Source organism: Panthera pardus, unplaced genomic scaffold (assembly GCF_024362965.1).
Source record: "Panthera pardus isolate Hobbes unplaced genomic scaffold, ASM2436296v1 HiC_scaffold_16, whole genome shotgun sequence".
Lineage (NCBI taxonomy): Eukaryota > Metazoa > Chordata > Mammalia > Carnivora > Felidae > Panthera > Panthera pardus.
Window position 1 is genome coordinate 119,874,426 of NW_026526721.1, and position 22,790 is coordinate 119,897,215.

Consider the following 22,790-nt stretch of genomic DNA (forward strand, 5'->3'; position numbering starts at 1 on the left):
CCTGACTCAGTTGAGTTTCATAGATTGAAAATTAAGGCTGTTTTCAAAGGCCTGTTGTAATGACTTTTAGAATCCATTTGTTGCCTATGCCCTGCGTAAATGTCTCCTAGTGGAGAACAGAAGATCAAAGGTAATGCTCATCCCTGACTACTTTATACCCATTATGAGTAAAAGGGAAAAGAAAATGAAAAAAAAAAAAATCCCACTTAATGTTCCTGATTTAAAACCACCACTAATGGCAATCTGAGAATAGAGAATAATAATAATTGTGGAATAGGGCAGTAAAGTCTAAATATCAAACAAAGGCTAATAAAATGCCCATGCTGGTTAGTAATGGCATAGATTATGCCAAGTCAAGATAAGCAGTCAGATTTCCAGACAGCCATCTTAAAAAAAATAGTCTGGATTTAGAATCAGCTAGATTGAATCATCTTTCCAGTCAGTATGATGGTGAGTCTTTTTCATTTTTTCGTTGTTGGGAAGTTGTTTAGTAATTGAACACATTGGTTCACTGAGACCTTTATTCAGTCAGATTGTGCCACCGGCTGATTATAATTTTTAAAAGTAGCTCCCTCTTACTGAGCACTTACTGTTTCCTAGACACTATGCCAAGTAGTTAACTCACATACTCTCACTGAATCCTTGAAATCACTCTGAAAAGTAACTCTTTTGTACCCATTTTATGGATAGGAAACTGAGGCCTAGAACAATTATATAAGTTGACTTGATCAAACATTTGGTAAGTTCAGCTTTGCATAAAGTGAAACCTATTTTGTAATGGGGCATTTTTAACAAGGTCGTTTGACAGGCAATATGAGTGGTCCACTGCCTTAATATAAAACTTGGCTCCTGTATGTGTTGATGCTCCCCTATAAAATATTGACTGTCTGATGAACTGGTACATATTTCATTATGTTACTGCAACACATGGGGCCAGGAGAGAATGAGTCATAAGAAGTAGCTTTGAAATAGTGATATTAGTGTGAGCGTGAATAAGGCTTCAAAATAAACACGGAACTTGGTTTTCATATTATAGTTGTGTTTCAGTTGTAATTTAATGGCTTTAAGTTATACACGATCCAAGGAAATTAATGGCCAGGAGGCATCATGTGCCTACCAAGTAGAAATGCATGGTTGGCTATATATGGGGTATTATGGGCATAGTTGGTATGGCATCAAATGTCGATGGGAGCAGGGTGTCTAGTGAAAGTTTTCCTTGGTAAAGCAGTGGTGTGCTTAAGCAGAGGCCTGACTACCATATTCTTACGTGGGAGGAGGGGAAGTATAATGGATGTTCTGTTTGGATGCAATGTAAAAGTTAGGTGTATGGGCCCACCAGTCAGTCTTCCCTGGATTCACATTGTCATTCTATCACTGATAAATTGTGTGACCAGGATTTATCTTTCTTAAACCTCGGGATTGTAGGTCACCTGGGTGACTCTGTGCGTTAATTGCCTGACTTCGGCTCTGCTCATGATCTCGAAGTTCGTGAGATCGAGCTGTGTATCAGGCTCTGTGCTGACAGCTCAGAGCCTGGAGCCTGCTTCGGATTCTGTGTCTCCCTCTCTCTCTCTGTCCCTCCCCAACTCACACTCTGTCTCTCAAAAAATAAATGAACATTAAAAAAAAAAAAACCCCAAACACCTCAGGATTGTTGTGAAATTAAAACCAATTAGTGCACGTAAAGGCCTTTGGCTCAGTGCCTGAGATATAATAAGTGCTTAATAAATGTTACCCATCACTGTTATAATTTTCATTATCCTCATTATTGTTTGGTATTGACTTCTCCTTCTGACTTACAGTCGATATGGCAGATCACTCTTACCCACTTACTTCATTGGTTAAGCTGGGCTTGGCATCAGCTCAAAACAACTCAGACTTCTATGGAACAATCTTCTATATCTATATCTATATCTATATCTATATCTGTATCTGTATCTATATCTATATCTATATCTATATCTAGGAAGACCTTATTTCTGCGGTTGGGTTCTATAATCATACTGAAGGTATTCTGTGTGAGTCAGGACTAGGTTAGCTTCCAGTAACAGAGGCCCCTCATAACAATGGCTCAAACAGAAGTTTGGTTCTCTCTCACATAAAGGAATCTAGAGGTAGGCAATGCAAGGTTGGTGTGGCGGCTTCAAACCTTTAGGCACTCAGTATCTTTGTCTCTCCCTGTTAGGCCATACTTAGATGCGTGTTCAAGTTCCAGCCATCATGTTTCTGTTCTAGCCAAAATAAAGGAAGAAAAACAAGGGCATGTATCCTCCCTTTAAGGACATTGTACATAATTACATGCAGCTCTCCTCTTACATCTCATTGGCTGGTTTTTAGTTACATGGCACTTCTAGCTGCAAGAAAACTGAGAAATGAAGTCTTCATTTCAGGCATCCAGGTGCTCTGCTAAAATTCAAAAGTTTTCTTTTGAGTAAAAGTTTTCTATCAACTGTGGAAAGAAGGGAGAACAAGCAGACTACAAGCAGTCTCTGTGACATATTTATTTGTGGTTTTCTCAGGCTGCCTGAACTCATGTTCATGAAGGTGACTAACAAATGCCAGCCTTTTTTGGTGGAAGAAAAAAAAAAAGAAAAAAAATTTTTTTAGAAAGTATAGGTAATATAGAAAAAAGATTACACAACTTGATTTTCTACTTAAAAAAAGCTTAATAGTTTTCACTCTTAGCCAGTTGAGTTTATTCTATTCCAAGGGGCCTGTGTCTTTTGTGTTTGCATATGAGTAGCTACCAAGAACTTCCAGAGAAGCCCAGCACATTCTCCTGGTTATAATTACTGCCTCTGCTATTCCCAAAGGCCCTGAGTACTCTCAAGGTCTTAGTTTGACAACATTTTTATTTCTTCATATTTCACAGAGAATACCACTAATTCATTTGTAAAAATCTTCTCAGTTCTTCTTCACAGTCCTCTAGTTTGTCGGAGTAGCAGAAGAGGACTTCAAGCTCCTGTACATCCTAGGGAACATAAAAAGAGGAGGACCGTGATATTGCTAAAATTAGTAATCCTGAGGTCTCTCATTCATTCAACAGATGTGTTTTGAGTGCTGGATACTATTTGGATTATGGCAGCAAACAATGCAGCCAAACTCCTTGCCCTCCCTCATGCAGCTAGCATTCTAGTTTGGGGAGATAAGCAATTAATATTTAAATAAACAAGTAAATAATAAGATATTAAGTAGTGAGAAATGCATTGTAAGTATAAAATAGGGGTGCCTGGGTGCTCAGTCAGTTGAGCATCTGAACTCTTGATTTTGGCACGGGTCATGATCTCACGGTGAGATAGACCCCCTTGTCAGGCTCTATGCTGAGCTTGGTGCCTGCTTGGGATTCTCTGTCTCTCTCTCTCTGTCCCTCTTCCCCTCTTGCATGTACTTACTCTCTCTTTCTCACTCTCTCTCTAAAATTAAAAAAAAAATAGATACTACTCCACATCCATTAGGATGGCTATTATAAAAAAATAGAAAATAGCAAGTCTTGTTGGCAAGATGTAGAGAAATTTGAACCTTGTGCATTGGTGGTGGGAATGTAAAATGATGCAGCTGCTGTGGAAAACAGTATGGCACTTTCTCAAAAAATTAAACCTAAAAAAAAGCAGAATGAAACCTATAAATACAGAGAACACACTGATGGTTGCCAGAGGGGAGGTGGGTGGAGGGATGGGCAAAATGGGTGAAGGCGAGTGGGGGATACAGGCTTCCAGTTATGGAATACATAAGTCATGGGGATGAAAGGTACCACACAGGGAATACAGTCAGTGGTACTGTAATAACGTTGTATGGTGACAGATGGGTAGCTATACTTGTGAGCACAGCATAGGGTGTAGAGTTGTCCAGTCACTATGTTGTACACTTGAAACTAATGTAACATTTGGGTGTCATTGATACTTCCATAAAAAAGAAAAACAAACATAGAATTATCATATTATCTAGCAATTCCATTTCTGGGTATATACCCCAAAGAAGTGCAAGCAGGGACTTGAGCAGATACCTATATATCCATGTTCATGGCAGGATTATTCACAGTAGCCAAAAGGTGGGAGTAACCCAAGTATCTTTCCACAGATGAACAAATAAGTAAAATGTGGTGTAGACATACAAAGGAACACTATTCAGCCTTAAAAAGGGAATTCTGACACATGCCACAATATGGATGAACCTTGAAGACATTGTGCTAAGTGAAGTAAACCATCACAAAAGAACAAATAGTGCATGATTCTGTTTATATGAGGTATCTAGAGTAGTCAAATTCATAGAGTCAGAATGGCGGTTTTCAGGGGCTGCTGGGTGGGGAGTTAGTGTTTAATGGGTACAGAGTTTCACTTAGGGAAGATGAAAAAGTTTTGGAGATGGATGGTGGTGGTGATGGTTGCGCAACAATGAAAGGTCATTATGGCTGCTGTATAGAATGAGTTGTAGGGAGTTAAGAATGGAACAGGGAGACCAATTAGGAAGCTAATGTGGCATCTAGGAGAGAGGAGATAGTGGAGTAGACAAGGGCGGTAACAAAGGAGATGAAACATGGACTCTTCTGCCTAAAGCAGTTGGCTTAGCAGTTCTGAATGCAGTTAGGATGTAGTGGCACCAGCCAAGAGGCTGGATATACCGGGCTCAGGACCCTTGCTTGGCAGCTGCTCCAGACAGGGCTGAGCTCTGGTGTGGCCTCAGGGAAGGCGGTCTGTTAAAGGCTTTCCCAAAGCCGGAGGAGGATCAGTCCATTTTCCTGCTCCTGCAGTCAGTAAACCAAGAACGGAGTTTCTACTGGCTAATTCAATATAAATTTTATTAAAAGGGGCACCTGGGTGGCTCAGTTGGTTAAGCATCCAACTCTTGATTTTGGCTCAGGTCATGATCTCACGGTTTGTGAGGTCGAGCCCCTCATTGGGTTCTTCGCTGATGGTATTGAGCCTACTTGGGATTCTCTTTCTCCCTCTCTCTGCCCACCCCCCTGCTCATGTGTGTGTGCATGTGCATACCCCCTCTCTCTCAAAATAAATGCACTTTAAAAAAATTAAAAAAATAAATTTATTGAAACATCACAGAGATGCCTCAAAATGGGAGTCTCAAGAGTGGTCCTAAAAGTCTAGTTCCCATAGTTGAAGAGGAATATTCTGCCTCTTGCTCCTTACCTTCCTCTCATCGTGGTTCTTCCAGACTGGAGATGTGTTCCCGCAAAGTGGCTGTCCCCACCAAATCGTTTTCATTGAACAACATCTTATTAGTAGGAGATTGAAGAGAGTCTAATGGTAGTATCTGTTTACTTTAAGAAAGTTGAATACTGCCTGTCACAACCAAACTTTCTAGCCAATTGTAATAGACTTTTCAGTATGGAAATACAGCTTACAGATTAGAAATTTAGATTTGTCCTTAAATTATAGTACTTTAAAATTTTCATAGCTAGTTCTTGGATAGCTGCACTGTCCCAAACACTGTCTACATTGGCTATTTAAATTAATTAGCCAAATTAATTTAAAAATTCAGTATCTAAATCACATTAGCCATATTTTTTTTTTTTTGTTTATCTTGAGAGACAGAGAGAGAGAGAGAGAGAGAGAGAGAGAGAGACAGAGAATGAATCCCAAGCAGGCTACATGCTGACAGCTCAGAACCCAACCCAACACTCAATCCCACAACCCTGGGATCATGACCTGAGCCAAAACCAAGAGTTGAACGCTTAACTGACTGAGCCACCCAGGTGCCCCCACATTAGCCATATTTCAATTGTTCAGTAGCCACATATAGGTAGTGGCTGCCATATTGAGCAGTATATAATACGAATATTTCCCTCAACACGGAAACTTCTTTGGATAGTGAGGTTAATTTTACTCATGTAAAGGTATGTTCAGGACAGGGGTGCTCCGTGCTGCTTCGTTGTGCTTCTGCTTTGCAAATGGAGAAGCTGACACTTGTTCTATGGAGAGTTGAAATTGTGGCTGGAACTCAAGCCTCTTGACTCAGCTGCATCTTTCTGGCTGCAACTCTTGGTGACCTCAACTAGTCTTAGGTTTTACTAATTAATCTTACTGAATTTGTTCTCAAAAATGTACAGTTAGAGATTAAGCCAGAGAATTAGAGGGTTATGAAATTGTTAAATATTTTGTAATCCGTGATGGGGTAGAAGGTTTCTTAGTTTCCTGTGAGAGTTGATTTTTGGAACTGGAAGTTAAGGGGCATCTGTATAAAAAAATACTTATTTGACATAGGTGGTGAGGACAGGAGTTAGTCAAGTAGGATTTGAGAGCTAATGTACATAAAACTTTGGAAAATGGTGGTTGGTTCTTCTAAGGAGGTTTGGGTTGAGACAAAGTTCAGCTGAATTGATTTAAGGATGAGAACCAGTAACTCCACCTGTAGCCAGCCCTGTAACAGGAAACAAAGCTCTGAGTATTAACACTACGTGGACCCTCTATCGCCGTGGTCCTCCTGCTAGGTGCATGTGTGCATCGGGATCAGATGGTGCGGGAGACAGTAAGAGATCTCTGAGATCCCTAAACGAAGCAGAAAAGAGTGGACCATTGTGAACAAGAACACAGCGTGTGTGATGGAGTTCACTGCTGCGTTGACAAGACACATTTATGAAGAGCGCACCAGGTACGGTGCTAGGTGCTAGAGATATACAGATGAATATGTATGAGATGAAAACGTGGGGGGCTGCCTGTGAAGACGTGTTCCCCAGGCTCCGAGTGGGAGTGAGGCTCCACAGGTAGCTCTGACACAAAGATCTCCATTCCGTTAATGGTTTCATTATAAATTCATTGCAAACTTGGCAAATCACCAATACTTTTTCTGTTCCTTTTCATCCATAACTTGTTCATTTTATAATCCCATAGTAGAGTCATAGATTCATATTGATGGTTTGACGCAGTTTTTGAATTAAAAAAAAAGATGTTAGTAGCAAAATAATACTTTGTGAAAGCAACTATTCAGAGTTTGACTTGGGCTACATATGTTATGGCTGGTTAAGTGGAACCAGCTGAATCTTTGTTTATAGCAACTATGCAAATTAGAGGAAACTGGAAGCCTAGAACCTTCTGGGAAATCTTGAATAGATACGTAGGAATTGTTATTTTAAATTGGTTCCCAAAGTTAATACTAAATGTGGCATCTGATTAGGCAGTTGCTGTCCTTATCTAACAGAAACAGCAGTTGGTATGTAGATACAGGTGAAAATGATTTGTGCTTAGATTTAAAGCTGGGCATGATTTACAAAAGTTTTTAAAATCAGATACTTCATATTATGTTGTCCTGTTGTTATAAATCAGCATTAGAATTCCAAAGTACTTATTTATTATTTATATCTCTTCTTTATTTCCAATTGTAGTATACGTGCTGCCAACGGAACACTTTTCTTTATTTCAAAAAAAATTTTTTTAAGGTATTGAAATTAGCCAATTATTGAAGGTTTCAGTTATTATTTTCAGCGGAAATCTGGCTTGGGAAAAATCAGCAAACGTTTGAGGAGTTTAAAATTTGGCAGTGGAGGTTCCTTTAACTCTGAATTAAATCATGTGGGAGTGTCAGAAGGTCACAGACCTTTGCCAGAAATGGGAGAACAATTATAGCAATGAATAGAATCACTTCCACTTAAACTAGAAGTGTGTGGCAAAATTTTCTTTAGCTAATTCATGCAGAAGAAAAAGCATAAATCCTATGTTGAAGATCTTCAGGCTCCCAGGTAATCCATGTACTGTCATTTTGATAACTATTCTTTCTTTTGAACTGGAATTAAGTATACTGATGTGGAAATGGTGGGGTTCGGAGCCAATAGTCAAGAAAAAATTTTTGAGATGTCTTTGGTGCAAAAAGGTAGTTTTATTAAAGCACGGGGACAGACCTTGCGCAGAAAGAGCTGCACTGGGGTAGTGACAGGTGACTGATTATATACTTTCATGTTGGGAGGATGTTAGGGATAGCATAGGTCTCTAAGGAATTTGGAAGCAAGATTTCCAGGACCTTGAGGGGCTAGTTGTCAGGAAAAGGTCATTTACTACTGTCTAGTAAAAGCCTAGTCATGAGACCCTTCAGATGTGTATCAGTGGGCCATATGCTTGGAGGATGATTGCTAACCTCTGTCCTGGAGGTAGAGATAAAGGAAGTTTCCAAAGGAATTTTTATATGTTAACGTAGATTTACAGGATCCCGGGGGTCGGGATAATGTTAAGCTAAGATTGCCTTTTGCCTTTAGCAAAGTGTCATCATCGAGGTGGTTGAGTTCCTAGAGGAAGGTCACTCTGACTGTCTCAAGGACTTGTCAATGGGCTATAAGTTATAAGGAAATTTAATTTATTCCTTTTGTCTTTGATCAATACTAGTTATTTTATAGATTGTAGATATAAAATAATAATTTGTGGTTTTCAGCATACCTTCAAATACATTGTATCATTGTATTTCATTCCCATCCAATTCTGTGATGTCAGTGGCATACGTATCAGTATGCCCATTTCACATGTAGGGAAACTGAGGTCTAAAGAACTCATAACTTGGCAGTATTGTCATTCCTACACAGGTATGAAAAGACTAGCACAAAATTTTTCAGCTTATTAATACAAAGGCACTATCACAAGCTTACTTAGCAAATAAATTAACATTCACCTGATGCTTATTAAGCATCTGCTGTGAACTAAGCCTTGGTTGGGCCCTGGGGCAAAAAAGACAAGGCAAAGTTTCTGTCCTCAAGGAGTTTATAAACTGGTGGGGAGTTAGAGAAAACCAGTAGCAGTTATGTCTGTAAATAGCTACGATGCTCACTGTAAGTAGCTTTAAGTATTGATAATGTGGAATAAGTCTTATTTACATTTTTAAAAGATTATTGAATGTCTTAGATTATTATTGCTTTATGCAAAGAGTGAAAGATGTTAGGACCCATTTTATATCTGTGCTACTCTAAGACTTGAGAAATTGGTACTGTGTCCTTTGTTTGACATCATAGGGCCCTTTTACAACACCTGCTTTGTATTTTCAAATATGTCTGATAAATAATCATATAAAGACATTCCTATACCATTGTCTTGGGGGTAGTTTTGCTAACTACATTTTAATGTGTGTTAAAGTCATCATACTGAATCTATCCTCCAAAAGCCTGATTAAATTTAAATGGATTTCACATTTTTAAAGAAATGATAGGTTAAAAATGTAGGTGGGATTTATATTTTCCCAATAACCTGCATATGGCTTCGTGAGAAGAAAGTCAGCAGTGGTGGGGCATGGGGTTGTGTGAAAATTGAAACAAATAATGATGTTCTACTAAGATCAGTGCTGGGTATATAATTTGAGAAAACAAATAGTGAATTTAGACAGGAACGCAACATTTAAGTCACTTAATTATACCTAAGAGTATAGCAAGAGGTTCTAAAATTGCTTTAACTATTATTTGCCTGGCATAACCACAGCAGGACAGATAGGGGAATGGAATTTTGGCCTTAAGCACATATTTCCTGGCTTTAAACTACATGTAGAATTTAGAATTATATAGAGACTTAAATTCCAATCTTAACTATGGGGTTTTTTTTTTTTTATGTACGCATATATTTGTTGGACTAGGCCTGGTTATTTCAGCTGCCTTGAATAGTAATTTAACCTGGTGCTTGACTTAATATTATTTACATCTAATTCCTTAGTAAAGATGGGAATAATTAACAGAGAATGTCTGCATACCCAAGCTTGAGGACCATATGAATGGGATAAGAGCACTATAGCTGTTTTTTGTTTGGGTTTTTTAATTAAGAGAGTATAATTCAGATACTTTGTGATTCTTAGGGCACTTACACTGTCCCGATTAGGTTTCAGTTGATAAGACATTGGAAGAACTAAAACATTTCCCTTGCTCCCTTAAATCTTCCTGGGAAGCAAGGAGAACACAAATCCCAAATAAATAAGCAAGGAGATAACATTTTCCCATTGGGACCTCAGTCCAGTTTTTCTAAATTTGCTTAGTTTTCTGCTTTTTTTAAAAGGGTTTCTGTTGCTTGTTTTTGTTTTGTTTTTCTTTGCTTGTTCACATGAAAATCAAATGTTTTTATTGATTGAAAACCTAATGTTATAAATGTGCTTATTTGTACTGCCTGCAGTTTTTAGTGCTGGGCTAAAGCAGAGCCTTAGAAAGGGCTTAATGAGTAGAAGGAAAATGAGACACCATGAAAACGAAGTCTTCATGTTTTTCTGAAAAAGATTGTCCTTACTAACATATTAGTGACCAAAAAGTCATTCTTTCCTGAACTATCACTTTAATAATGGAGCACAAAAATACCACACTTAAAACCTCTCTGTCAAAAAGCAGTATAAATTGAGAAGGCATTTAACAGAGGTAAAACACCCAGAAAGGGTCTTAAAGAATGTATTATTAAGAAGACTGATGGAATCACTTTCACATTCCTTGCCCACCGCCAGAATTCAATTTATGATGTGAAATTATGGGCAAATAAGAATTGTTCCATAAATTTGCAGATTCCTCAAAATCTATCAAGAATTAACAATACCAAAAAAAAAAAAAAAAAAAAAAAAAGGAAGAGAGAGAGGTCTCATTTGTTGGCTTCTCTGTGCTGGAGACCAGAGAAGCATATAGGGGAGCTCCTAATTTTAAGGGTTCTCTTTTTCCCCACATTGTTCTGCCTAGTTAGGAAAGTGTTCCTGTGAATAGTTGCTGTCCCATGTTCCTGGCACAGTGAAGTTTCATATGTATAGATTATTGCTTCTTCATCTTATGAAAAATGTAATCACTACCTTTATCTTACACGGTTTCACCTTATAATTTAGCAGCTTTAACAACAGTGGCAATAGCTCTTTTGGGTATACTTGAATGTCTTACTCTAGGAACTTTGGAGAAAAGAAGTGTTTTCTTCAGATATATTATTTGTTAAATCATGATAGTCAATGTTGGCAAGTCTTTGGAAAACCAGTATAAACATCTAAAAATAAATGGAACACCCATAGAGAAGTGGGGAGTTGGAATTAAAACAGCACAAGCCCTGCCACTAAATATCACCTCTCTTTCATCCCCTCACCCCCAAGACACTCCTGAGCACTGCAGATCATAAAATAGTGTTTCCCAAAAGTGGAGGGAGGGAGAGACTTTTTAGTCAGAGATGGGCTGTTCTGTGGATAAGGCTGACCAGAAGGGCACAGGGGAGCCAGTGGAGATAATTTTTCTGCTTATGCCTCCTAAAAATGAATTGATACAAGTCTGCTAGACACAGACCTTCTAAAAGCCCTAGGCTGAGATTTACCTTCTCTGAAAAAAATCATAATTTATTCTTTAAAACCATTTTTAAAGTGTCTACCAGAGACCAGGTGCTGGGTTGGGCACAAAAGACTGCAATGGAAAGAAATCCATATCCCTGAATGAGAGGGGAGGAGACAAGGAGGCTCTTACTAGTGAGGGAGATGTCCCCAAAATGAATGACAATGACACAGGGTGATAAGTTTCATATCAAGGGTTGTATATGTGGCATTACTCAGTGACTAGAAGAATGGGCATTGGAAAGTCATACTGATACACTGTTCAGCTATTTACTAGGTATGTGATATACATTCCAGAACTTTCCACAGTTGTTTATCATGGTCAGACCTGCCCTGTAAGGGTAATGTGAGGATTGAAGGAGATAGTAGATGAAAGGTTCTTGGCACAGTGCTTGGTGCAAGCATGCACTCAATAAATGGTGGTGATGGTGATTTTTTTTTTTTTTTAACCTCTCTTCCAGGGCTGTAATAAGGCATAAAAGGGTGGTGTTTGTGTAGAACTTGTCTACAAGCCAGTGCATTTCATGCTGGATGGTAATCCCTTTGGGGCATGGCTAGCTCCCATTGGAAATACCCACTCCTACTCACTATGTCCTTTCTTCACTTAAAATATGATCTTTCATAAGACTGTCCACAGAAGTACTTCCAAACCTTCCCTGCTTTTCCTCAAGCCATGTCCCCTCAACCAAACACCTCCCGCCCAGCACCAACCAAAAGTGCCCCTTAACTTTTGAAACTAGGATATTTAGAAACAGAGAAAGGATTGTCAGTTAAAAATTGCAAATAATTTTCTATCTTTAGAGATAGGGACTTTAATTAACCTTTGGAGCCTCAAATCACCAGAATAGTCCCCGCTATTGACTTATATAGACACCTCATGATAGAGTGGTTAAGAGTATAGTTCCTGGAGCCAGACTGCCTGGATTTAACTACCAGCTCCACTATTGTGGTGGTAAGTCTTTAAAGATGACCCCCCCCCTCAATATCATATCTCACAATATCATACATCACAATATCATACCTTCACAATACCTCCTGGTATTCATGCCTTTTTCTAGTACCTCCAAACACTGAATCTGGGTTGGTCCTATGAAACAAACAGAGTAGGGCAGAAGTGCTACTACATGACTTCTGGGACCAGGGTATAAGAAATCTTAAAGCTTTTGCCTTAGTCTCTTAAAACATGCACTCTGGGGGAAGCTAGCTGCCATGTAAGGACCACCATGCTGTGAGGAAGCCCAAGCCAACCATGTAGAGATGCTTCATGGAGAGGGGGAGAGAGAGGACAGAGATGCCCAGACATCCCCCACTTATTCTAGTCTTCCTGGCTGAGGTGCCAGACGCTGGAGTAAAAAAGTAATCTTGGAGAACCAGCCCAGTTAAGCCTTCAGGTGACTCAAGTCCTAGCTGATAATTAATGATAGTTATATGAGATAATTCAAGCAAGAACAACCCAGCTGGGGCCAGTGAACTTACAGAACCATAAGAAATAAGAGCATATTGGGGTGCATGGATGGCTTAGTCGGTTAAACATCCGACTCTTAATTTTGTCTCAGGTCATGATCTCATGATTCGTGAGCTTGAGCCCCATGTCCAGCTCTGTGCTGACAGCATGAAGTCTGCTTGGGATTCTCTCTCTCCCTCTGACTCTTCCTCTCTGCCCCTCCCCGGCTTGTGCTCACTCTCTCTCTCAAAATGAATTAAAAAAAAAAAAAAAGAGTACATTGTTTTAAGCCACTGACTTTTGTGGTGGTTTTTATGTAGCAATAGATTACCAAAACAGTTACTTACTAGCTGTATGGCCTTGAGTTTATTAATCTTTCTGTGCCCCGGTTTCCTCATCTAATAAAATGTGGCTAAGAATATCCCTTACCTCATAGGATCACTTTGGGGATTTAGTTACTGAATGTACAGTATTAAGGTGACTTCGTAGAGAAAGAACCAGGGAAGTAAAGATCCTGACCCAACTCCCTTCCCTATTTGCAATTCCTGTTGGGGCTTCCCATGGCTACAAGCAACTGAAGGATAATTGTTGATGATTTCATTCAGATCAACCACCCAGGAAGGAGAGTAGGGTGGAAATAGGAGGAGAATGGACCTGGAGGGGCAAATAGAAGATATTTGACACAAAGAGCTCTATCAGCATTCACCAGAGAAGTGGAACCAGTAGGAGATATATATGCATATACATGCAGGCATATACACATAGAAAGATATACATGTGTACTTAGAAATACACATGCACACATGTACAAACATACATATACATACATACATAAAGAGATTTGTTCCAAGAATAGGCTTATGCGATTGTGATGGCTGGCAAGTCCGAAATTTGTGGAGAACCTGTTAGGCAGGAGGAGCTGATTCTACAGTGTTGAGACAGAGTTTCTTCTGAGATACCTCAGTTTTGCTGTTAAGGCCATTCAACTGATTGGATGAGGCCCACCCACATTATCAAGATAATCTCCTTAAAGTGAACTGATTGTAGATCACGTTTATGAAATGCCTTCATGGCAATACCTAGATTAGTGTTTGAATAACCGGATATTACAGCTTATCCAAGTTGACAATGTGAAACTAACTATCACAGAGCCACTGAAGGGTCTGGAGCAGGGGAGTGACAAGGGTCACCCTGGATGCTGTGTTGAGAACAGAGATTGGGGTGCAGGGGTGACAGTAGTGAAACTAGTTAGGAGGCCATCGATGTAGTTAGATGAGAGATGATGATGGTTTGGACCAGCATGGGAGCCAAGGAGGTGGTGAGGGATAGTCAGTTTCTGGATGTACTTTAAAATAGAGCCAAAAAAGAATTGCTGGTGGACAAAATGTGGGGAGGAAGAAAAAGAGGAACCAGGGATGGCTTCATAGTTACTGACCCGTGCAAAGTGGAAGGATGGAGGTGCGATTCATCAACCATGACAGGGAGGCCAGGGCAAAGCAGATTTCGTGGGGGTGGTCAGATGTTCTGTTTTGACACGTTAAGCTCAGGTGTACATCAGATCCCACAGTGAAATGCCATTCCAAATACTACTCATCCAGCAGAGAGAACAGGTGGCAGGTAACAGTTTACTCCCTATTCTTCAATAAGTGCTTTAGGAAGTAACAAAAAATAGAAACGATCAAATGGCGGCAGGTGAGGTTCAAGAGACTGGGTGCAGACATGACTATGTTTAGGTGTGGTGGCAGCTGAAGATAAAGGTGCTTATGCAAGTGTTTGAAATAAAAAATAGTATGTAGTAAACCAACAATCAGTGTTTCACTTCACTGTTAATGTCAGTAAAGACATTTCTTTTATTGCAGATACACCTGCTCTGGTGTATTATAGCAATAAATCCTGTTTCTTGCAAGCCTAAAGCTATCATTCAGAGCCAAATGCCACTATTTTACGTTGAAAATAAAGTATTGGAATCTTTTGAGTTTGAATTGTACAAAGGGTTTGGTTGCTTGAGAGTTTGGCATACTCCCAACACTGGATGTCTTTCTTCACTTTTCAGAAAAATAAATCAATAACTTGTTATTGGGCATATTTTCAAGCCACACCTAAATGCTGGGGCAGAACATGAAAAATACTTTCTGGAGTTAAATGTTATCAGACACAGAATCAGGAATCCATTCACTGCTATTGCCCAGATTGAAACAGTCAGCTTTCTAGGTCTTGAGTGTGATATGTCCATCAGCCTAACATTTTACAGAATGCTGCAGTTGATAATGAGAAATGACCTCATTTTTCTGGGTCCTCATTTGATTCAACTACCCAGAACTATGTGACAAAGCCAGCAAACACTTGCTGCCTTTCTTGACATCCTATTATTCTTAGTTAGGCTTTTCTAACTTGTAGTACTAAAAATAAAAAATAAAACTGACTGCTGTTGGGACTACTATTCCAATGTATTGGCCTACTTTGGAATCATCCTCTTGTTTATGTGAAAATAGTTTTAATTGTAAGATAGTAAATTTAATTTTGGACTTTTTTAAAAATATTTTTTTAATAGTCCACAGACCGTGAGACCATGACGTGAGCAGAATTTGGAAGCCTAACCAGCTGAGCCACCCAGGCACCCCTAATTTTAGACTTTTAAAAACAGGCCTAAAATTGACAAATTATGTATATTCCCATTAGCCATTAAATGGTCTATGAGCAGTGTGCCTGGCTGGCTCAGTAGGAGGTGCACACAACTCTTCGTCTTGGGGTCATAAGTTTGAGCCCCATGTTGGGTGTAGAGATTACTTAAATAAACAAAACTTAAAAAAAAAAAAAAAAAGAGTGGCGCCTGGGTGGCTCAGTTGGTTGAGCATCCGACTTTGGCTCAGGTCATCTTACCTTGTGAGTTCGAGCCCTGCGTTGGGCTCTGTGCTGACAGCTCAGAGCTTGGAGCCTGCTTCGGATTTTGTGTCTCCCTCTCTCTCTGCCCCTCTCCTGCTCATACTGTCTCTTTCTGTCAAAAATAAATAAACGTTAAAAAAATTTTTTTAAAAAGAAAGAAAGAAATGGAAGAAATGAATAAATGAATGAATGAACGAAGTTACCTTTGTCCTTTCCTTAAAGCCTAGCACATGACTTGACACATAGTAGGTACTTGATAAATATTTGATTAATTTATTGAAAAAAATGGGTTCGGGGCGCCTGGGTGACTCAGTCGGTTAAAAACGCGTCCAACTTCAGCTCAGGTCATGATCTTGCGGTTTGTGAGTTTGAGCCCCACATCAGGCTCTGTGCTGACAGCTCAGAGCCTGGAGCCTGCTTCAGATTCTGTTTCTCCCTGTCTCTCTGACTCTCCCCCACTTGTGCTCTCTCTGTCTCTCTCTCTCAAAAAAAAAAAAGTGAATAAATAAAAAAAAAAATGGGATTGCTTTTCTGGGAAAAACAAAAGAATTATCATTGTTCCTTTGTGGTCCTTGCCCCCCGCCCCCTCAAGTAACTTACATTCATTTGTGAAGAGTTTGCAGCCTTTGCACTTGTGAGTTTTACCAGTGACAGGTTTTCATCAACCATTGTGCTTCATTTTTCTCACTTGTGTGGCATACTTTTCTGAGCCGGGGCCAAGAACCAACCACACGTCATAGCCCTCCATGACAATTAAGCTTTAGCTCCTTTGGGAAACTATCAAGTTACCCACTGATATCTTCTACTTTTATGTATATGTGGAGTGGCTGTTATTTCTAATTAAGGATACAGTTGATATTAATAAGACAAGATAAATTGGATATGGCATGTAAAAAATTATGCGATTTTTATAATAGATCACAGAGTGATTTCAAACTTTTCCCAAATAGCAGGTTTCAAGTTTGCACAATGATGCGGATGACACTTAGCTAGTAGCTTTGTTGTGATAGATAATGCTTGTAATTTTAGCCAGCATTTACTGAGCATTAAGTAAGAGGCAAGCACTGTTCTAAGTACAATAAATTGATAGATATATGTTTCTGCCACCTGCAGGGCACTCTGTATTTCTGCTTGTTTTAGTTTTGGGTTTTTTCTTTTTAGGCATACTTTACATATAATGCACAAATCTTAAATATGCAATTCAATGTCTTTGACAAATTCAAACACCTGTCTAAATGACACCTTCATCAAAATAAATGTTTTCAGCACCCAGAACCTTCCTTCCCTCTTACTCCTTTGCAGCCAATTCCCCATCCTTCCAAGAGGCAAGTAGCATAGATTAGCAATTTTTCCAATTCTAGGACTTCATAAAAACAATAATATGGAATGTGCTTTTTTCCTTCACAATTTCCTCACTGTAATGTTTTTGGATTTATCCACATTATTGTATTAGTAGTTTGTTCCTTTTATTGCTAATTATTATTCTACTATGTGAATATACCAGTTTGTTTATCCATTCTCCTATCAATGGACATTTGTGCTTTTTTTTCAAATTTGGGCTATTATGAATAAAGCTGCTACAAACCTTCTTGTATAAGGCTTTTTATGCACGTATGTTTTCTTTTCTCCTGGAAGGATACCTGAGAGTGGAATTGCTGACTCATGGGATAGGTGTATGTTTAACTTTGTAAGAAATTACCAGCTCAGTTTCCAACATGATGACCATTTTACCCTCCCACCAGTAATGGTAGGAAGTTATGTTTGCTCCGCATCCTGGCATTTGGTATCATCAGTCTTTCTAATTTTGGCTGTTCTAGCAGGTGTGTAGTTAATGTCTTATTGTGATTCTACTTTGCATTTCCCTATTGGCTAATGAGGTTGAATGCTTTTCGCATGCATATTGGTCTGTCTTTGTGAAGTGTCCATTCAAGTCTTTTGCCCATGTTTTTTATTGGAGTATTTTGTCTTTTATCATCAAGCTGTATGAGTTCTTTATTCTGAATATAAGTTCTTTGTCAGATGTATGTATTGCAAATATTTTCTTCCCATCTGTGGTTTATCTACTCATTTTGTTAATGGTATCCTTCGATGCACAGAAATTTAAAAATTTTTGAAGTCCAGTGGGTCAGTTTGTACTCTTGTAGTTAGTGCTTTCTTGTTGTCCAGGATAATAAAGTATTCTTCTATATTTTCTTCCAGAAGTTTGTAGGTTTAGCATTTACATTTATGTCTGTGATCTGTCTCAAATGAATTTGTGTGTAGTGTGAGGTGGGAGTCAACATTTGTATTTTTCTGTGTGGATTTCCAGTTTTTCCAACATCCTTTGGTGAAAAGACTGACCTTTTACCCATTGAAGTGCTTTGCCACCTTTGCCAGAAATTGATTGACCATATAAGTGGGGCTCTATTTCTGGACTCTCTATTCTAGACTATTGATCTGTTTGCCTTCTTGACTGTTTTGCCATTGCCATTCGCTCATTGCCATTGCCAAACTTTATTAGTAGTTAGGTTTCAGGGAGTCAGAAGTTATGCGTGGATTTTCAACTGCACAGGGAGTCGGGGGCCCTAACCTTGTTGTTCAAGAGTCAACTGTATATCATGAGTTAACATGCTGATTGCATAATATTCATATTTGTAGTTATTTCTAAAGCTTTCCTATATGTTTTAATTGTTGCTCTTTCATACTGTCCTCCGAAAAACAGTGAGAGGCCTTCCATCCTTAGCAGGGTGTTGTTTCTTTTTATAATTTGCAGAATTGTTGCTATGGAGAAATTAAAGTGAGAAGCCCATGTTCCTAGCCAATGGATTCTTTAGGAGATGCTGTTGTCAGCTCACTGTTATTTTGTAGAGTAACCTCGTTAAACAAGCTTGTTAGGGGTGCCTGGCCTCTCCTCCTTGGCATGAAATGGGTGTATGAAACCAGATTTTGCAGGGTGACTTAGATACTTATCTTTACTTCAAGTTAAGTTTTGATGCTTTTCTTTGTCTTTTAAAAGTGTTTTAGGATTGACAGTTTACAAAACAGGCAAAAGATTTCAACAGACATTTCAGCAAAGAAGATATATGAGTGGCCAATAAGCACACGAAGAGATGTTCAGACATTAAGGAAACGCAGCTCAAAAGCACAATGAGATAGCACTTCACCTCCACGAGGATGACTATCATAAATACAAATAAACAGATAATAATGGTTAAGCGTTGTTAAGGATGTAGAGAAATTGCACCTCTTATACATTAATGGTAGGAATGTAAACTAGCATAGCCACTTTGGAAAACATAGTCTTTTAAAGTTAAACATTTACCATATGACCCAGCAGTTGCACTCTTAGGTGTAAGAAAAATGAACATACACATCCCCATAAAAGTTTGCACAAAGGTGTTCATAAAAGCATCACTAATAATAGCCAAAAAGTGGGTATGTATATATCCACCAATTGATGAATGGATAAATAATAGTGATATATCCATACAATGAAATATTAATTATCCATTTAAAAAAACACAAGATAATGCCTCCCTTCAACATCCTCCATCACTTCAGGCAGTTGAGGGCTTTGAGGAAAGGGTGCGTGGTGAAACTTGGGTTCTCTCATTTTATGAGCAATCTCAAGATTTGCAGTTGAAGAAACAAGGACAGACAGGGATACCATGGAGGAAGTGCCAGGCATGTTTGAACATAATTACCTCTCCCTCCCCATAATGTTTCGAGCCATCTGTGCCACTTATGTGCATTCTGGACTAGTGAGTTCATTCTGAGCCTCTCCAATTTACTCTTTCCTATCCACTAGTGTCTTTTTTGTGTGATTTTTTCCCTAAATGTGTTGTTGTCACAGAACATTTAATTTAAATGTCACACCATCTGAGCAAAATGACTCACTGTCTTTTCTCTTGCTGACTAAACTCTCCTCTGGGAATCCTGAGGTTTTTCTCAAATAGAACGTTTATCCACTTTTCTTTTGTTTTTAATTTCATTTACTTTTTTTTTTTTTTTTTGAAAAGCTTTCTTGGGGTGGTCTGAGTGGAGGAGAATTTGCAAACAAAGTTAGCTAGGTTGTTGGTAGGTTTGGGACAGAGAGTGGTGGAAAGAATGGAGGTGCCTCCTTTGTTTATGCTACTAACCACCATCCCCAGGACATGCCCTTTGGGTTGTGGCTTCTGGCATCTCTGAGCCCTTCACACACCCTCTTTCTTACCCTTTCCTTGTGGCTACGCATTTGTGAGACATCTGGCTAGTATAAGAGTCTTCTGTGGCCTCAGACTGTTTTCTCTTGTAAAAGTTTTTCCTTGTTCTCTTTGCTGACAGAACTACACCTTTTAAAACCTTCCCTCCTCAAACCATCATTCTAACTGTGCTTTGATACTGAAATACATGCCTCTAATATCTTAAACTTGACACATTCAAAACCAAACTTACGCCCTCAGTCCTTCCTCACTGCTTTCCTCTAAAACAAAACAACATGAAACCTCTCTTTCCACTGCCATTCTAATGTGAATGGTGCCTGGGGGCTTGAAATCTTGAGGTCGGTGTTGTTGAGGCACCTCTCTGTTCCCCTCCCCTTTTTAATGTTTATTTATTTTTGAGAGAGAGAGAGACAGAGCACAGGAGTGCAAGCACAAGCTGGGGAGGGGCAGAGAGAGAGGGGAACAGAGGAACCCAAGCAGGCTCTGTGCTGACAGCAGTGAATCCAATGTGGGGCTTGAACTCGTGAGCTGCGAGATCATGACCTGAGCCGATATCAGACACTTAACTGAGTGAGCCACCCAGGTGCCCCCACTCATCTCATCTCCACCACTTTAAGTGAACCCAGCTTCTCCTTGCAAATGTTCATGGTGAAATTAAAACAGCAATGAGATCTCATTGTTTTGCCCGCCTGATTGATAACTATTGGCAGCAGCAGTGTAGTTGAGGGTGTGAAAAATGGGGATGGGAATAAATTCAGCTTTTCTTGGCAATATGCTGTTATAATCTAAAATTCCTATTTTCCTTGACTTAGCAAATAACATTTCTAGGAATTTATTCAACAGAAATATTCCCTTAAACATAGGATGGTTTATATAATTGTGCTCATAACAGCATTATTTATATTAATAAAAAATGAGAAACATGCTAAATATAGAAAAAGATGTGATTGTTCCTATAAATTATGGTACAGGTGTACCTTAGAATAGCATAAAGTCATTAAAAATGGTAATATAGCTGTCTTGCAGTTATTTTGAATCCTCTAGCATCAGGCATAATTGTTGGTATTATAGGTGCTTAACAGAATCTGGCTTTTATTTTTTAAATATGCTCTTACCTATAATTTTACAATGTTTTTAAAAAAATGTTTTTAATGTATATTTTTGAGAGAGACAGAGCACAAGTGGGGGAGGGGCAGAGAGAGATGGGAGTTACAGAATCCGAAGTAGGTTCCAGGCTCTGAATTGTCAGCACAGAGCCAGACACAGGGCTCGAACTCCCCAACCATGAGATCATGACCTGAGCCGAAGTCGGACGCTTAACCGACTGAGCCACCCAGGAGCCCCTAATTTTACAGTGCTATACCTTATATACTCTTGTAAATAACCTAGGAACATAGTGTTATATTATTCTTATTACTTTTTAATAAAAATCATCATAGTGACTTCTGGTTAAGCGTGGTGGGTTAAACACATGTGTTTATTTCTGTCCTTTCTCAAAATCCCACCAAAATTACAGTAAGGAAATTTAAAAGTTTAAACCCACAAAGACAAAAGGGACCTGGAATGGAATTAACAGAAGAGAGATACCAATAAAATTTTGGAAGATAAAAAAGCAGATGGTCAGTGGTAACTGGATTGGCAGAGGAGAGAAGAGGGGAAAGTCAATGTATCTGCCAGAGGGGAGGGGCGGTACCCAAGAGAAGCAAGCTGATCTGTGCCCCACAATCCCTGCAAGGCTCAGGAATTGGAGGCCCCGCATTTCTTGGAAGACCCCAGAGCAGGGGTGGTTGGAGTTATGTTTGAAAACCTTTTAAGAGCAATTAGCCTTCAAGGTTCCCTCCTTTGCTCCAAGCAGTAAGAGGGCAGTCTCCTTTCCCGTCACAGCAGGGCTTGTTCTCTGAGAACCAGAGGGGCTCTGGACTTGTAACTAACTGCAAAGCCAGCAGATAGGGCCAGGCTGAGGTATGGCACTGAAAACAGGTTAATGAAATTATGTCTACACACTGAATGGTGAGGCCCTCCCAACCACCTTTCTCCCTGCTCCTCCCAAGAAAACAGCAGCAAGGTTTTAACCCTGAGGCAAGACATTGAAAGATTTTAGAGAAAACAAAGAGCCCTTCAGATAGGACCTCCAGATAATTTGGGAGACCCAGTGAAAAAGCCAGCCTGTCCCCAGTCACATTATGGGGACAAGCCCTGCCATAGAGCTTCCAGTCAGCCTCACTTCAGCTCTGAATATGAATAGATAGTCAGGGGTTGCTGGACCTTTGTAGAAAGCCTCTAACATGAAAGGGTGGAGCCCCAAACACGAAAAACAAACATACAAACAAAAATAAGGAAACAGAGACAAAACACAGGGCAGAAGAAAATTTTATTTTATTTTATTTTATTTTTTTTTTAACGTTTATTTATTTTTGAGACAGAGACAAAGCATGAACGGGGGAGGGTCAGAGAGAGGGAGACACAGAATCTGAAACAGGCTCCAGGCTCGGAGCTGTCAGCACAGAGCCTGACGCGGGGCTCGAACTCACGGACCGCGAGATCATGACCTGAGCCGAAGTCGGCCACTTAACCGACTGAGCCACCCAGGCGCCCCCAAAAGAAAATTTTAAAATGATTATTATCCTTAGATCAGAAGAGGTATTGTGTGTGTAAAAATAAAACAATGCCAAGAAAAAAAGAAAAAGAAAATAAGATAAAAACACAGTTGGAATATAATAAGTGGAAATGGAAAACATTGATAAACTTGAAGAAGATACCTCAGAAAAGAGAACAAAAGGAGGGGAGATGAACTATTGGAGAGGAAAGATAAGAAAATGAGAGGATCTATTCAGGAAGCCCCATCTGACTAATGAGAGTTCTAGGGGAAAAGAATGGAGAATATGAAGGGGAGGGAATAAAGAGATACTACTCAGCACAGTGAATGGAAAAAGACAAACACCAAGGCACATTTTTGTTCAACTTCGATGAGAAAATCCTACAAGCTTCTAGAGGAGGGGAAAATCACATAGAAAGGGAAAAGAACAACACCAGCC

The 22,790-nt window shown here is 39.3% G+C and overlaps 1 protein-coding gene across 1 annotated transcript in view; it reads left to right on the forward strand.

Annotated features, from left to right (window-relative positions):
- Window positions 1-22,790, forward strand: part of PCOLCE2 (procollagen C-endopeptidase enhancer 2) — a 61,703-nt gene that overhangs the window by 1,471 nt on the left and 37,442 nt on the right. The gene's annotated exons all lie outside the window — the stretch shown is intronic.